This window comes from Moschus berezovskii, chromosome 1 (assembly GCF_049115385.1).
Source record: "Moschus berezovskii isolate FMDL1 chromosome 1, NW_MosBer_1.0, whole genome shotgun sequence".
In the NCBI taxonomy this organism is placed as follows: domain Eukaryota; kingdom Metazoa; phylum Chordata; class Mammalia; order Artiodactyla; family Moschidae; genus Moschus; species Moschus berezovskii.
Genome location: NC_142460.1, coordinates 26,355,897 through 26,370,273, shown reverse-complemented (window position 1 = coordinate 26,370,273; position 14,377 = coordinate 26,355,897).

The window sequence follows — 14,377 nt, the reverse complement described above, 5'->3', positions numbered from 1 at the left end:
TTTTAGCAAAACGGAAGTTTAACAGGAGGACTTCTCGCCTATGAAACACACACATAGAGTTTAGGATTTAATGGGAAAAAAAAACCTTGAAGTACTTGAGGGATAGGCATGAATACTTTACTTTTTTTAAAATTTGTTTTGAAGTATATTTGATTTACAGTGCTGTGTTAGTTTCAGGTGTGTGGCAAAATGATTTAGTTTTATATATACATGCTGTACTCAGTTGCTTGAGTCATGTACAGTTCCTTGTGACCTATTTCTATCAAGATATTTCATGAACTAAAACAGAGCAATCAAAAATAACCGAAAAAAAAAAAAAAGAAAACAGCAGGAAAACAGAGCAATCATATTATTCTCGGGCACTAGAATGAATGAAGAATGGTAGTGAAGGAGGAAACAGACAGAACAGACTCCATCCTGAAAGCAGGACTCCATCTTGGGCCCGACTGTGGACTTTGAGCTCTATGCCCAGTATCTATGGAAACAACATACCAACTGGAAAACCATGCCCCGTGGATGGAAGAGTCCCAGGGCTTGTACCTAGACTCTCTGTTGCCTAAAAGCATACCTTAATTATCTGTGTAACCGAATAGAATCATAAATTCTATTATGCTTATTGGGGAATGACCACAGGCCTATTGGTAATTGTCCACTGTTAACTACCTAGGCTTAAGGCATATGAATCACGGGTTAAATTTGATTGTATCTTTGTTTTCCTTTGTTCAGACTAGTTTCAGGGAATTTGGGGAGGTGGGTTTGGGCACGTACACTTAGGGTATAGAAGGTTATCAGAAAAACTGGTCGGGGTCCTTGACTAAGAGGGGAATGCCTTGGGCCTGCCAGTGTAATGAACTGTCCTCCACTATCTGCATTGTCCTTCTGAGTGAGTTTGTTTCCCAGACGCGTGGCTACAACATTTGGTGCATGGACCGGGAAACTCCTCACTTTGAGGAGGTAAGTCCCATTTGGGACTACTCCGAGGCCTTGCGGCTCGAATCTTCTAGAGGGGGGAAGGTGCCTCGCCCTTCTGGAAGGATTCTGCTTCTCACAACCGGACATTTCATGTTAGCAGGTAGTGGACGGCAGCAGGGGAATTGAGCGCTCAGGTGAGGAGGAACCCAACCGGCAGGGTGGAGGAGGGGGCCTGATCACTGCCTGGGAGGGATTAGAGGGGACACAGACCCACAGGAGCCTGGAATAGGCAGGTGGCAATAATTGCTTGGTACACAGGTTGATGAACGTGTTAGGGCTTAGGAAGGAAATTTGTGAAGGTCATTTAGGAGGTGGTGTCCATGCCATCTTGGGGGAAATTATTACCAAGCAATTGCCAGGGGATTTTTAGGAGAAGAAACTTGGTTTTTGTGTGCTCGTATTCTGCCCTCCCCCAAGGAGGTGTCCTATCTGCTGTGAAATTCTTGACTCCCTCGGAATTGTCAGGCTAGAAGTAGGGGGATACATAAGTGAGTACGAATTGGCTTTTCCAGAGATGGACTGGGATGTGGGATATTTAACCCATCTGTATTTTCATCCACACCTGATCAAGCCCACCAAGGCAGAATGGACTTTAAAAAGTAAGGGAGAAACAGTCTTGGATCACGTGGTGTTCTGGTTCGGCTGTGCTGACCGGTAGGGTGAAGACACGCCGATCCCCCTTCTTCCTCTGGGATCTGGCAGGTAAGGCTCTTCTCACCCCAATTAGGAAGGAGGCAGAATGGCAATTTAAGTGTCATTGAGCAGAAATAACAGAAGTACATAGGGTACTGAGAAATTTGTAGACAGAAAGAAAAGTAGAAGTAGGTCTGAGAGGTAAGCAAGATGGGCGGAAGTGAATCTAAGGCAACTGTATTGGAGTGCATGATTAAAAACTTAAAGAAGGGATTTGGAGGAGACTATGGGGTGAAGGCAATGGCAAGCCACTCCAGTACTCTTGCCTAGAAAATCGCATGGACAGAGGAGCCTGGTGGGCTGCAGTCCATGGGGTCGCTACTAGTTGGACACGACTGAACGACTTCACTTTCACTTTTCACTTTCACACATTGGAGAAGGAGGTGGCAACCCACTCCAGTGTTCTTGCCTGGAGAATCCCAGGGACAGCGAAGCCTGGTGGGCTGCAATCTATGGGGTCGCACAGAGTCGGACACGACTGAAGCGACTTAGCAGCAGCAGCAGCAGCATGGGGTGAAGATGAAGCCTAACCCCCTCCACACATTCTGTGAGGTCGAATGGCCCCCTGTGGGAGTAGGATGGCCACCAGAGAACACTATGAACTTAAAAATAGTGGAAGCAGTCTATACAGTAGTATAGTCACAGGAGAGCCAGGACGCCTGCATCAATATCCATATATTGACTCATGGCTTGGGTTAGCTCAAGACCCTCCTACTTGGACAAGGTACTGTATCCAGAAGGGAAAGGGACAAATATTAACAGCACAAAAATTGACTGATGGTAAAAAAAGGAAATTCTACAGGATTTGGACGGGGATGACCTGACCCCTCCCCTATACTAGATAATGACGTGCCTGCCTCCCAGTGCTCCACCAGGACCGGAGGCCGCCTTAATGCCCAATCCAGGGCCAGGTGAAGTTCCTGCAGCAGCCACTGCTCTTCCACCAGCTCTCCCAGAGTTCGAAGAGCCGCCGTTTTGGCAGGCCCCAATCCCAGCAATGGAGACCTCTGGTCAATGCCCCCAGAATTCCACCTCAGCTGGACCTCCTAGATTGTTTCCAAGTCTCCCAGTCTGCTCTCCCCCAAGGAACAGGGGGAAAGAACCCCACCACAGATGCCCCTCAGAGAGCTACAACAGCCTCCAGTTCAGGACGCATGGGGCACTAACATCATCTCCCTGGAGCCTATTATTACCAGCTATTTTCTTCTAGGGATATATTAAACGGGCAGAGACACACTCCACAGTACTCGGAGGAGCCACAAGCCATGATTAGGCTAACGGATACTATTTTTCAAACCCACTGCCCTGCATAGGATGACATAATCCAACTACTAGTCTCCCTTTTCAGCACTGAGGAAAGACACAGGACCCTAACTGAGGCCAGAAAATGGTGAAGAGAAATGGCATCTGAGGGGACTGCAAACCTGCAGTGGTGGGCAGGACTAGCCACCCCCGATAAGAGGCCCGACTGGGACTGTAAGGCAGAGGAAGGGAGGGGCCCCCTGGAGAGTTATCGGGTGAGTATTTTACAAGGTCTCAAGAGGAGGGCCCGAAAAGCTATGTGTATTGCAAAACCCTTGGAAGTGATTCAAAGGGAAAGTGAATCACCCTCTGAGTTCTGCGAAAGACAGTGCGAGGCCTATAGACCTTATTTGCCAATAGACCCAGCCAGAGGCTGCTGGGTCTCAGATGGTGACAAATGCAGCCTTTGTGTCACTAGCCTACCCTGAAAATGTCAGATTGGGTGATACCAAGTGACTCATGAATTTTTATACATCCCTGAATGCCCAGTACCTTTGTTAGGAAGAGTCTTGCTGTCTAAATTGGGGGCACAAGTGACTGTTCCTCGCATGAAAGACCCACTGTTCGAGTGGGCTCAACCACCTATTTACTCTTCCTCTCAGTAACCCCTCAAGATGAACAGAAGTTGCACAATCTCCAGGCAAGGAAACCGGACGCGCTAAACAGTCATGGAAGTGAAAGTGACAATGAAGTCACTCAGTCGTGTCCGACTCTTGGTGAACCCATGGAACGTAACCTACCAGACTCTTCTGTCCACGGGATTTTCCAGGCAAGAGTACTGGAGTGGGTTGCCATTTCCTTCTCCAGGTGATCTTTCCGACCCAGCAATCGAACACAGGTCTCCCGCATTGCAGGCAAACGCTTTACCGTCTGAGCCAACAGGGAAGCCTAAACAGTCAATAGAGAGAGTTAACTCAACAGATCCCTGAGGTCTGGGCGGAAGACAACCACCGCCCCGCCAGGCTTGCAAAACAAGTCCAACTGGTAATAGAACTCAAACCCGGTACAATGACGTCAGCACCCGCCTTGGGCCTGCCAGACCTTGCTAAGCTGTTTACTCTTTACGTGACTGAAAAGTACAAGGTGGCTATGGGAGAGTTTTCCCAGACTGTGGGGACAGGGGACAGACCCGTGACTTATCTCTAATAGCCAGACAATGTCACCACTGGGTGGCTGGGATGCTTACAGGCAGTTGCTGCAGTTGCCTTACTGGTCCGGGAGGCAACCAATCTAACTTTGGGCCAAGGTTTGTTCGTGAAAGTCCCGCATGAGGTCAACACTCTCCTGCGAGGGGACCCCCATAAATGGCTGTCAACATCCTGGATTACTCAATACCAGGGACTGTTATGTGAGAACTCCCATGTTACTACTGAGCCTTGTCAGGCCCTGAATCTGGCCACTCTCTTCCTTGTGGGAGAAAGTGGGCCCTCACGTGATTGCAAGGAAATATGCCAGCAGACCTGACTTGGGAGACCAGCCTATCACAGACCCAGATTTGGTCCTGTACACCAATGACACCAGCCTGGTTAGACAAGGACAACGACTGTTGGGATACGCAGTAGTCATGGGAGAAACCATCTGGTCCGCTCAGCAGGCCGAACTATATGCTCTAATCCAGGCCCTCCAGCTGTCCAAAGGTAAGAAGACAAACATTTACACAGACACCAGGTTTGCTTTTGCCACAATACTTGGCTCTGTAAGGAGAGAGGCCTTTCACAGCCAGTGAAAAAGATTAAAAATAAGGAAGAAATTAAGACTCTATTAGGGCTTCCCTGGTGGCTCAGAGATTAAAGCGTCTGACTCCAATGCGGGAGACCCAGGTTCGATCCCTGGGTCAGGAAGATCCCCTGGAGAAGGAAATGGTAACCCACTCCAGTATTCTTGCCTAGAGAATCCCATGGATGGAGAAGCCTGGTAGGCTACAGTCCACGGGGTCACATAGAGTCGGACACGACTGAGCGACAGAATGGAACGGAGATGCTGCCTGGGAACCAGAAAGGGTTGCAGTCATACACTGCTGAGGACGTCAAAAAGAGATACCCCCCGGGCTCAGGGAACAAGTAGCCGTGGGCTTGGGGATGAAAAGTGAAGCCCCTATTAAAGCTCTCATATTGACGGAGCTACCTGAGCTAACGCTAGGCTCTCCAAAATACACTGAAGCCCAAAACCAACTAGCCAAAGCAGAAGGGGCCATCAAGACTGAAAAGAGATGGTGGGAATTTCCAAGTGGCAAATTATTGGTACCGGAGGAGCTGGCATCCACTATGGTAAGACAAACACACCAAACGACCCATCTAGGCCATGATAAACTGGAAGAGCTAATTTGAAAATATTTCTTGGTTCCCCGATGCTCTTCCCCATGGAGGACGAAATCTCAGAACTGCACTGCCTTCTCACAGGTCAATGCTTGTCTCTTGGCACAGAGAGAAACCTCCAGGGATTCAGATAAAAGGCACGCTGCCCTTGGAACACCTGGAAGTGGACTTACTGAAATGAAACCTCACTGACACTACCATTACCTGCTGGTCATGGTATGTACATTCTCGAGATGGGTAGAAGCTTTTCCTACCCAAATTGAAAGAGCATCCAAAGTAGCCTGGTGCCTGCTTAGGGAGATAGTTCCCAGATTTGGATTTCCTACCGGCATTGGATTGGACAATGGCCCGGCTTTCATAGCTCATTTAGTATAACAAGTAAGCAAAACTTTAAACATCAAGTGGAATTTACATACAGCATATAGGCCCGAGTTCTGGGATGGTGGAAGGAACCAACCGGACACTTAAAGAGACACTCTCCAAGTGGATCTTAGAGACTGAGTATTCCTGGGTGGACTTGTTTCGGACAGATTTGCTCAGACTCAGGATGGCCACACAGTCCCATGGCTCTTCTCTGTACACAATTGTGTATGGGAGGCCCCCTCCCATAATAAAACAGGTGTCAACAAATTTGCCTCAAGTAAGGGGAGATGTGGAGAAGGAAATGGCAACCCACTCCAGTATTCTTGCCTGGAGAATCCCAGGAATGGGGGAGCCTGGTGGGCTGCCGTATTTGGGGTCGCACAGAGTCGGACACGACTGAAGCGACTTCGCAGCAGCAGCAGCAGCAAGGGGAGATGAGATTTCAAAGCATATGGAACAACTGGGTAAGGTAATCAATCAAGTAACTAAGTTTGTACAAGAAAGTGTGCCATTCCCCCTTGGAGAACAGATTCACGAATTTGTGCCCGGCCATCAGGTGTGGTCAAGGACTGGAAACACGACTTTTTGGCCCCACATTGGAAGGGTCCATATACTGTTGTTCTAACCCGCCATATGGCTGCTAAAGTTGCAGACGTCACTCCCTGGATCCACCACATGAGTGTGAAGAGAGCATACCACACAGACCTGGAGGTCGCCGTAAGGACTACACAAAAGGGCCCCTCTGATCCCCGTGAATCCAAGATCATCTTAAAGAAGAAAAAGAGATGAAGCTCTACAATCAACTGCTGCTACAAGGACTTGCTGGTATCATCTTGAGACTAACCATAGTTTCAGTACAAAGAGGGACCTGTGCTATACTTAAAGTTGAATATTGCGTATATATTCCTGATTTATCTGGCTATATATCAGCCACCCTAGGTGACATGAAAGGTCAGATAAAAGTTATGTCTGATGATAATCTTCCTTTTTGGACTTCGGTCCTATCTTGGGTGAAGGGTGACTGGTGGAAAACTATATTTACCATTATTATAGTTACCTTGATAGTTCTGCTTTGTGGACCCTTTATTTTACAATGTATTATCAACTTTGTAACCCAAAGGTTGATGTCGTTCTCCCAAATTGGAGGTCGGAGAGTCAGGGTGCAATATATCCCTATGAATGATGCTCGTACTATGAGTTGACAGCATCAAGAGCAGGGAATGAAGGAGGAAACAGACAGAACAGGCTCCATCTTGAAAGCAGGACTCCATCTTGGGCCAGACTGTGTACTTTGAGCTATATGCCCAGTATCTACGGAAATGACACACCACCTGGAAAACCAGGCCCCCTGGATGGAAGAGGCCCAGGGCTCGTACCTAGACTCTCTGTTCCCTAATTATCTGTGTAACCAAATAGAATCATAAATTCTATTATGCTTATTGGGTTATGACCACAGGTCTAGTGATAATTGTCCACTGTTAACTACCTAGGCTTAAGGAATATGAATCACGGGTCAACTTTGATTGTATCTTTGTTTTCCTTTGTTCAGACTAGTTTCAGGGAATTTGGGGAGGTGGGTTTGGGCACATACACTTAGGGTATAGAAGGTTTTCAGAAAAACTGGTCAGGGTCCTTGTCTAAGAGGAGACTCTGCCTTGGGCCCACCGGTGTAATATCCTTCTGAGTGAGTCTGTTTCCCAGAACTCGTGGCTACAACAGTAGGACTAGGGCAAGTGGGTTGAATTCTTCTCCTAAGCAAATCTCTACGTGTGTATTAGTCAGTCGTGTCTGACTCTTTGTGATCCCATGGACTGTAGCCGACCAGACTTCTCTGTCCATGGACATCTCCAGGCAAGAATACTGGAGTGTGTAGCCATATCCTTCTCCAGGGTATCTTCCTGACCCAGTGTTTTATTGCAGGCAGACTCTTTACTGACTGAGCCACCAGGGAAAACAAATCTCCTTATTTTAAATAAAAATAATGTTCCTTAGCATCAATATACAGCTAGAAGGAATTCGAGTAGAAAGGCCAACTAATATCTTTAGGAGGAATGATATCAAAAGTGTCAAGATCAGATTATTTTAGTTATCTTATTAAAGATATCCTCCAAATGGATCTCAGCCAGTCAGGGTGTTAACAGCTTGTTACATTATTACTATTATTTTAAAACCCCTGAGGCTTCCTAAGTGGCATTAATGGTAAAGAACTTGCTTGCCAGCACCAAAGATATAAGAGACACAGGTTTGATACCTTGTTTGGGAAGATCTCCTGGAGGAGGGCATGGCAACCTGCTCTAGTATTCTTACCCAGAGAATCCTATGGTCAGAAAAGCCTGGCAGGCTATAATCTATAGGGTCGCAAAGAGTCGGGCACGACTGAAATGACTTAGCACACATGAAATACCTGTCTCTTGATTTTATGTATGTGGTAGTGATAACAGTTACTCTGATTTCTAAATGCAAAATAAATTCTACATTTTGCCTCTCTCATTGGAAGGACTGATGCTAAAGCTGAAACTCCAAAACTTTGGCCACTTCATGCGATGAGTTGACTCACTGGAAAAGACTCTGATGCTAGGAGGGATTGGGGGTGGGAGGAGACGGGGACGACAGAGAATGAGATGGCTGGATGGCATCACCGACTCGATGGACATGAGTTTGAGTGAACTCCGGGAGTTGGTGATGGACAGGGAGGCCTGGCGTGCTGTGATTCATGGGGTCGCAAAGTGTCGGACACGACTGAGCGACTGAACTGAACTGAACTGAATATCCAATTACTTATAAAGTACAATTATAAATTCTTTACCAGTTCTTGTATCCATAACTTAATGGTAAAATATGGCTACCTGCTGAAAACTATAGGTATCATACTAAAGTTTTGATAATATATTTTAAATATGTAATTGTTTATAGACATGTTCAGTCTTCAAGAAAAAGTGTCAAAAGTAGAAAATCCGCAAAAGACACCAGAGAGCACTGGAGTCTTTCAAAGCAGCCGAGTTCTGCAATTTCTTGTTAAAGTTTTGTGAGGTGAAGTTGGCTGAACACAGATATTTTCCAGAGATGGGGAGTTGGCATATACGATGCACACTGGCATTTTACTAATGAAAAATAAACTGGTTCAAGTGATTGGAAAGTATGCAGTGTGCTTGTGTATTATTCTATGTTAATGATTCAAGTAGTGTAATTGAAAGCCACAAATAGCTTTTTTTAGTGGCATGTATTACACTGTAGTAGCTGCTGAGGTTAAAGAGTTTTTTCCTATGTTAAAAAATATGGCATTTAGATAATAAAGTGGAAGAGCTGATGGATATTAAAGACTCTAAAAGTCAAAATTCACATAATTATAACACAACATTTCTTTCCAGGAATTCTGTGCAAGGAAATGAAAAGACATAATTATTTTTATTGCTTTTATCCAAAGTGTCACTTTAGGTTCAAGTTAAAGCTTCTATGTATTTAGTCAATACCATAGAGTCCTTTGCAGTCATTTAAACAAATTGTTATAGTAGCTTTGAAAGATATATATGTGAGAATACAAAAAATAACACTTCTTTTTATTCTATTTCAGACAATTTTTATGCTATATATATATATACACATTATTATTATTATTATTCAGGGAATATATTCCCTGATAAAATACCATTGACATTAGGTATTCTCAGAATTAGTTAGCCCTGAGTATATAAACCGTACTTTGTTTTTGGAAAGCATAATAATAAAGTCCACCTTTTTTTTCCCAGTGAATTGATACTGACTCTGTGAAGCATGAGAATCCTTAAATAACATGATTGTGAGCCTGAATAAATTACAGGACAATGAGGCTTAGTTAACCATGATTTTCCTTTCTAGAAAATACTAATCTTCATGGAGGGTAAATGGCTTAACTTTACTCTACAAACATCTCTCAGTTGAGGAGAAAAGAGATAAATACACATTCAGCAAGTATGCACCTCATTCCAGCCTTTTAGACAATGAGGGAGAAAATACGATCGTGGACTTAACTGACCAGCATGACAAAGCCACAGGATTGAAAATGCACCATAACCACAAAAATTACAAAGCCAGGATGTGTAGGAAATCCAGTGGGTTCAATGACTTTTCAAGTATTTTCAGAGATCTTATCTCTGAAGGTCATTACACTGACTTGAAATATAGAAGAAAAATCCTTGGCCCTTCTTTCTGGAGTTCATGCCAAAGTCTGGAGGAAAGTGTTCTATCAGTTACCACAGTTGAAAATGTTAAGTTTTTTTGTCTCAAAATTAAGTAGAACTAGAAATATTAACCTTATTCCCATTTCAGAATTAATATTCTCAGAAAGCAAGTGTTCCAGATATATTAACTATTTCTGCTAAGAAGAACTTAAAAAAAAGAAAAGCAAAAGCACATGAAAAAGTTACAAACTCTGGCTGTAGGTAACAGAAAAAAATTAAAGAGGTTCATTTAGGGAGAAAATTTTTAGAGATAAATTCTCAAGGGAGCAAACACATGTTCTATAGTGATATGAACACATAAGAATGTTGTAATATAATTTTTATTAATTTGCCATGTTTCTGTCCTTTACCTCTACTGAGCACTTATTTTGTAAGTTTCTGTGAAAAGAAAAAAAAAAAGCAGACCTGCCAGAGCTTACCCTGGCATAGTTACTATTTCCATGAGTTTTGATTTCCCAAATATGTAAATTCAAACCTAGTTTTCGAACTGATTTAACAGTGATGGCCAGTTGTGTTTCTGTAGCTGTTTAGTCAAGATATTGTGTTTCTTATGTTTAAGTCTTATTTAAAATGAAACCCAAACTCTTAAGTGTTTGACCTTATTTTTAGCAATAAGCACATACAAAAACCTTCATGGAGCCAAATATAATTTGGCAACTTTATTTCTGAGAAGCCATAGAAATATTAGCTTTGATGACAGGATTTAAGCTAGAATTTAGCAAGTGGTTTTGGTGCCCATGCAAAGATATGTGACTTGAAAAATTTGCATTTAGGATTCTAAGATTAACTTCTTTATAACAACTACTTTAATATTAATGTAACAGGAAAAAGGAAGAAGGTCAGGCAACAACAAAACCAGTTCAATTTGGATTGCAGAAAATGCTGCTTTCCTTTGGCTGCTTCATGACAAATATTTCACCCTAGATCAAATTTTCAAAATTCTAATTGGTTAAATAATAGAACAAATTGATTCTGAATCCGTGCTGGTTATAAATGGAAAACATATCAACAAAAGACATCACTAGATTCAGATAATCCACATTCCACTATTTTATTATTATTATTACATGCCATTATAAAAATCACTAAATTTTAATTATTTTAATTCATATTTAATATAATATGAATTTTAGAGTATTTTATATTTTTTAAAGAAAGATTTTAAAATATGCATGTATTTATTTATTTATTTGGCTGCCATTGGCCTTAGTTGTAGGATGTGGGATCTCCAGTTGTGTCATGCAGAATCTAGTTCCCTGACCAGGGTTCAAGTGTAGGCTCCGTGCCTTGGGAGCATAGGGTTGTAGTCACTGGACTACCAGCAAACTCCCTATTTTATCTTTTTAAAATTTAGCACTAGGGGAAAATATTGATAATAGAAAATATTCTATGTTTATGTATAGTTTTTGACATCACAGCAATAATGAAGGATACACTTCCAAAAGTATTTGGTGTCTGTACAAACTGTGTTCATGCTGGGAAATCTACATTTCCAGAGAATACTTGACGGGAAAAATGAAAAGGCAAACATGATAAACATAGTCATAAGAGCAATTCTAAGAGATGAGGTAGTGAAGCTTGGCCAGAGAGCAGGATTCAGGTCGGTGGTACCTTGGTATGAGCATCATGTCCCAAGATGCAACACTTAGCTTCATTCCTATTGGGTGGCTTTTTCTTTGGATGCTACAAGATCACATCTTACTTTATCCATTCTTGGAATTCTCTTTGTCTTCTTTATGGATAACTCTTTCTCTGGTGTCACTTGGATGTTACACTTCTTTACTCCTTTCCTGCACCTATTTCACATTTCAGACACTCCTAACTTGTATTCATGCTCATCTAATCAGCTTCCCAGTAGACAACTTCACCTTTTGAAAACAAACATATCAAACAAGATTGTACAAATGAAAAGGATATGGAAGAACAATGATGAGGAGAGGTGGACCCTCTTAAGGATGTGATAGAGAAATGTGTCTTTGAGAGGAGCACTGGATCCAAGGGTCAAAGTCAGTAAGTCACATGTATGGCTCACATTCATAGGGAAATTAGAGGCAGGCAAAAGACCATGAGCGGAATCCTTACAGTAAGACAGTACATGGCATTAAATACATGTAAACTCAGTGAACAAAGAGCAGCATGAGAAGTTGAAAAAGCAGACAGGAGCCCAAATCATAAAAGACTGGGTAGAGCATGACCTGATTTTCATTCTAACAGCTGTAGAAAGACATTGATGGGATTAAAGAATCAAGTGTCACAGGATGGGCTCATTCATTCATTTGTTCAAAGGCTATTTGTTACATGCCTACTATGTGCCTGGGACTGTGTACGTGCTGAGAATATGATATGAAGGAAACTGTTATTACTCTCAAGAAACTTACTGTTAAATGAAGAAAGTGCTAATGGCTCATTTGTGTCTGACTTTTAGCAACCTCATGGACTGTAGCCCACCAGGCTCTACTATCCATGGGATTCTCCAGGCAAGAATATTTGAGTGGGTTGCCATTTCCTCCTCCAGGAGATCTTTACAACCCAGGGATCAAAACTGAGTCTCCTACATTGCAGGCAGGGCAGAAATTGGGTTATTAATTGAATATGAGTATGCAAACCCAAACTGTTATTTGCTCAGAAGGAAAAAAAAAAAAAAGGTAGCTAACTCATTAGTGAAAGAGCCTGTGAAATGATAATGCTTTTTCAACAATCCTTTTAGGAACAAGAACTTTAAAAGTTCATTAATAAGGGGACATTGAGTTTTTTTCTTTATTCTTTTTTCAAATGAGACATTCATTTAATGTTTTCTATAACAATAAACTTTAGTGTTTGGGAATGTTCACTTTATTGTTTTTAAAATAATGATAAAATATTTAAAATATTTTGCAAAAAGGAGTATGAAGTTACTGGATAAATTGGTTAATTATTTTCTTCTCATTGTTCCTAAGAAACATTGAGATTATAAAAGGATACCCGAGAAACCAAGAAGAATAACCCTTAGGAAATGTCAGATCTTAACGAATTTCATACTAAATCATTTAATATGGGTCCACATACAAAACTTCTACCACTATTTAGAGGGAGAAGGGACCTTAATATCCTATAGGTCACCTCTCTAGTACACCGAAGAGAACAAAATCATTAAAAATGCATAAAGTAGATAACCAACAAGGACCTACTGTATAACACAGGGAACTCAGCTCAATATTCTGTAATAACCTAAATGGGAAAAGAATTTGAAAAAGAATATATACATGTATATGTGCAATGGAATCACTTTGTGGTACACCTGAAACTGACAGACTATTATTAGCTAACTATTTTGTTGCTATCTGTCATTTGCTCATCATGTTTGACTCTTGCGACCCCACGGACTGTAGCCTGACAGGTGCTCCTCTGCCCATGGAATTCTCCAGACAAGAATACTGTAGTGGGTAGTCACTCCCTTCTAAATTCCAATATAAAATAAAACTTTCTAAAAAATTTCATTAGCAAAATTCCATTCTCATTTCCCTTTTGGTGTATGGAATGAGTTTGACCGCTATTTTCAGTATTTTAAAAGTTGCCCATGTTGGACTGCCTTGGTGGCCCAACTATACTCTACAAAAACAAATAAACAGAAAAACAAAAAGTGTTATTGGAAGAGTCAGAATAGCTGGAGAAATGTCATTTTTGTTTTATTTTAGCGAGTTGTTTTCATTGTAGCACTCCTAAACAGGATAGATTTGGAGATGGTTTCCCTTCAGAAAAATATGTATCTATAATGTTTATCTGAAATGTGATCAAGTTTCTGGAGATATGGACAAGATAGACACTACAAGAATACACTTTTGCTGTTGAAAATGGATGATTGCCATTCTATTCTAGTAAAAATAATAGTAATAATAATAATCTGGAGATGTTTGCTGCCATGCACTAACAAGTCCTGAATGTTCATTGGAAGGAATGATGCTGAAATTGGAACTTCAATACTTTGGCCACTTGGTGAGAAGAACTGACTCATTAGAAAAGACCCTGATGCTGGGAAAGATAGAGGGCAGAAAGAGAAGGAGATAATACAGGATGTGATGGTTGGATGACATCATTGACTCGATGGACACGAGTTTGAGCAAGCTCTGAGAGTTAGTGATGGACAGGGAAGCCTGGCATGCTGCAGTCCATGGGGTCACAAAGAGTTGGACACAACTGAGCGACTGAACTGAACTGAACTATTCAGTAGTCTTCAGCTGCTTCTGTGTGTACATTTGTGATGCATGTTGAAATCACGGCACTATTCTGATTCTGATGTTGCTGTTTGTTGACCATCATGTGTTTTAAGAAGACTAGCTTGCATGTGCGATGTATAATGTTTGAATCTGAGCCTATCAAAAAAACACCAAAATGCTTCCACTACTCAAGAAATCTTCGAGTTCTTCAGGGTACATATGAGAAAAATGTGAGTTCAATTTTTTAGAAAAATGAACACTCCCTATACAAACACAGACCTTTATAGCACTATAACTTCTTTGTGAAACTGGTTTTATTGAA